We start from the raw sequence: 3,557 nt of genomic DNA, 5'->3' as shown, positions 1-3,557 counted from the left end.
GATGTGCGGCTGGGAGCGCCCCCACCCCTCGGTGCCGTGGGCGCCCCCTCCCGGCGCCGTGGACCCCCCTCCGCGCGCCCCTCGACCCCCCTCTCCGGGGTGCTTGGACTCCCTCCCCACTCTGTTCCTTGAGCACCCCCCTCTGTTCTTTGGGCCCCTCCCCACCCCGTACTGGGACCCCCCAACCACCTCCAGGCGGGTGCTGAGGGTGGAATGGATGGCCCATGGGCCCCTGGGAGAGGGGCTCCGGCCGCTGCCCCACGGTCGCTGGCGCTGGCGCTGGCCTCTGCCTGGGGTCCCCGCGCTTCCCGCCTGCTAGGTGAGGAGAGGCCCCGCGGGCAGGCCGGGGCCTGGCCAGGAGCCCCTGGACCTGGCGCAGGCAGTGGGAAGGCAGGTGGCGCCCTCCGCGGGCCCCTTGAGGCCAGGTGGCCCCCCTAGGCTGAGGAAGCCTGCGCTTGGGCCTGGGCCTGGGCTGATGGAGAGTGGGGGAGCCCTGGGGTGTTGTGAGGAAGGGGCACAGATACCGGAGGTGAAGCTGCTGGCTGGTCTTAGCTTAAAACCATTTTCACCCTTGAAACAGTGTGGGGCCGGCGGGGGTGCCCTGCTTGGACGTTTTTGGAGCTGTAAGTAATGGGGGGCGCAGTTAACATTCTGTCGGAAACGTGCCTACAGGGGACCCCTCAGTCACAGTGTGCCCGTCTTCAGCTCGAGTATAAGAGCAGCGGGAGGGTGTAAATCCAGCCTTCCCGTCTCCTGCGCGGGCCTGTTTCTAACCCGCCTTTCTGCCCTCTCGGAGCCCAGCTGAAATGCCAGCTTTAGGGGGGCCCAGCTGAAATGCCAGCTTTAGCCATGGGGCCGCGTTTATCTTGGGTTTGCCAGCAGCGACCTCGCGGGGGCGAGGACGCAGCGACCTGGCTTCCCCTTGTGTTTCTGCGCTTGGTCCTGCCTGTTCCAGAAGGTCTTAAGTTACTGTAAATAATGACGCTTACAGCTACTCCTCTTATTTGGCTTCTCAGGAAGGTTTTGTTTAGAAAAAGGGCTTTACCACTGCCCGAGTTTGAAGATGACCAGGTCGGACACCCTTGAAGTAGTGCTGTTTTCCTTCGCGCTTCAAGCAGGGATTCGCGAGCTTTTTTGGGTGCACTGAGTCGGTGAAGACTTAGGTGCATTGCACAAGCCACATGTCTGTATTAATGACCCCCAGGCACCCCCACTCTGTTAGTCTGGTTTTATCTGAGTCACCTGTCCCTCATTTTCTGGGGCTGGAGTACTTTTTTTTTTTTTTTAAGATTTATTTATACATACAGACCTGGGGTACAGGCACGGTGAGAGGGTTCACCAGAGCCAGAGTGGGGAGCAGAACAGGCAGCTGGATGAAGTCCACTGCTGAGGGGAGCCGCGGCGGGGCAGGAGAGGTCTGCCGCGCCCTGGGGTCACACTGAAGGGCAGCGGCCAGCTGCAGTGCTTCGCTGTGACTCGCGCTGCCAGCAGGGAGCCCCATTTTAAACGTTTTTAAATGCAGTTTGGTGGCGTGTAGTGTGGCATTCTGTAGCTTTCCAGTTCCAGAACTTTTTCAGAATTTCCAGAACTCTCAACACAAAGCCCACACCCATTACATGCGGATTACTCACCCCCCAGCCCCAGCCGTAACCCCCTCCATCCTTTATTGTACCTTGCGGGGTGAGTTTGCCTATCCTAGTGCCTGCTGGTGTGGAACTGCAAGGTCTGCTCCTTTGTTTTTGACTTGTCCTGCCTAGAGTAAAGGCTTCGCAGAGTTTCCGGCTGCAGCGGTTTAAGCTAGATCCGCCCTTGCCGAAGGCGGTGCGCTCCTCCCCTCGACCACACAGAACGGGGGACGCGTCGCCCCGTTGTCACAGAGTGGTTCTGCTGCCTGTGTTCTGAGCAGAGTGCGGCCAGGTAGACGCCTCCATCCTCCAGCCCAGGGCTCCGCCCCGAGGCCCCAGCGCTGGCCGTGGCCCTGGGTAGCCCTCTGGAGCCGAGAATGGGTTGCGGACGGTTTCCCTAGACAACGGGCATTCAGAGGGGAACCGGACTGCAGACGTGGGCGGGGACCCTTTCCCACAGGGAAACATGGCCCTGTGGTGTCCACTTCAACTCCTGTGCAGGACAGCAGGTTTTTCATTCTTCATGATGGTCTTTCTGTTAAACATGGGCTAAAGGACTGGAGTTTTGGCATTTTGAAGCATTCTGAATCGCCTTTCCCCCGTAGGCGTCTTGGTGCTGAATTGGGGAAGTCTGTGGTGTATCAGGAGACCAATGGAGGTAAGCCGTCCCGACTCTGAAAGGTCTGTGTGCTCTGAACGTTGGCTTTAACCATGTTTGCAAAGGCGGCTGGCCAGGACCCCCTCTCTCTGGTGGAGAGTAGAGTACCCCCCTTTCCGGGCCTGCTCTCTTCCCGCCCCCTCTACTCCTCGGCCGACGCCCGCCGTCCCGTGACGAGAAGGCCCAGCGTGCAGAGCCGGCCTTCCTGCTTCTGCGGGCGCCGGGTGATGGCCGCGTCCCTGCTCCCCGCCTCACTCTGCCCTCGAGCGGCGTCTGGAGCGACCGGGTGCCCGGTGGGATTCCCCGAAGACGCGGCCGTTCTTCTTCCGCCTCAGCTCTGGTGGGCCTCCTGTCGCCACCTGCCGCCCGGGGTTGGTGTTGGGAGCTGCGAGCCGGGGCGGCGCCCTCCCTGCCTGGCGTCCGGGCCCAGCCTGGCAAAGGCAGGTCGTGTGAGGGACTCTGAATTGCTTTTGCAAAAGGAAAACCTGGATTCCTGACCCGCCCTGCTCTGTTTCTAAGGCCAGCTGTGGTGGCCAGCGCTTGAGGAAGCCCAGCCCAAGGCGGGCTGGCGTCGGGGCCAGACACCCTTCTCCGGTGTCAGGCAGGTGGCGGGTGCTGATGGGCCCCAGTGCCTTGCAGCCGGCGGCCTCCCCGGTCACGTGTGACTGTGGCATCGGACACTTCGTCCCCGCCGCGGGGCGCCACCGGCCGCGGGCTGCGGAGGTCCTGTTCGAGCTCCCCGCAGTGCCGCTGCTCCGCGGCTCGTGGAACCAAGCGCTGGAGGCACAGGGGTGCTGTTTGGGGCGGCCCCTCTTCCCCCCTCACCGTCCAGGCCTGTCTGTCTCCCGCCGAGGTGCTTCCCGGTGTCTGCCTGCAGCCTCACCCGCTCCATCTGTTCTCCCCCACCGGGATATTTCTGCAGTGCCCGTCTTCCGACTCCTCTGCCTTCCGTGCTGTCTCCTCCGAGGCACGCCGCACCTTTGGGTGCCGAGCTGTGCCCTCACCCGCCACCCCGTCCACCCGCACCTTTGGGTGCGCCGGCTCCACAGAGAGCACCCTACCCAGGCCTGTGACCGCCCGCTGGGCGCTGCCCTGGGCCGTCGTTCCCTCCTTCCCCTGTGGCCAGCACTCGTCAGAACGGGCGGGTCTCCCGTGCCCGCCGCAGCTCCCCCTTGGCCTTCTGAACACCCTTAGAAGAAACTCCAGACCCTCTCGGCCTCCGAGTGGACCCTGCCCGGCACTGCCCGCCTGCTGCTGCTGCCCACGCCCGCCGC

At 63.1% G+C, this 3,557-nt stretch overlaps 1 protein-coding gene across 1 annotated transcript in view; it reads left to right on the top strand.

Annotated features, from left to right (window-relative positions):
• The window catches only part of PRPSAP1 (phosphoribosyl pyrophosphate synthetase-associated protein 1), an 18,204-nt gene that overhangs the window by 4,246 nt on the left and 10,401 nt on the right, over window positions 1-3,557 (top strand). Inside the window, exon 3 of the mRNA XM_004693517.2 lies at window positions 2,231-2,283. The gene's annotated coding sequence lies outside the window, so the exon portion shown is untranslated. The remainder of the gene's footprint in view (window positions 1-2,230; window positions 2,284-3,557) is intronic.

The sequence above is a fragment of the Condylura cristata genome, unplaced genomic scaffold, assembly GCF_000260355.1.
Source record: "Condylura cristata isolate star-nosed mole 26May11 unplaced genomic scaffold, ConCri1.0 scaffold00038, whole genome shotgun sequence".
Taxonomy (NCBI): domain Eukaryota; kingdom Metazoa; phylum Chordata; class Mammalia; order Eulipotyphla; family Talpidae; genus Condylura; species Condylura cristata.
Note: the sequence above shows the minus strand (reverse complement) of the source record. Positions and strands in the feature narration are given on the sequence as shown.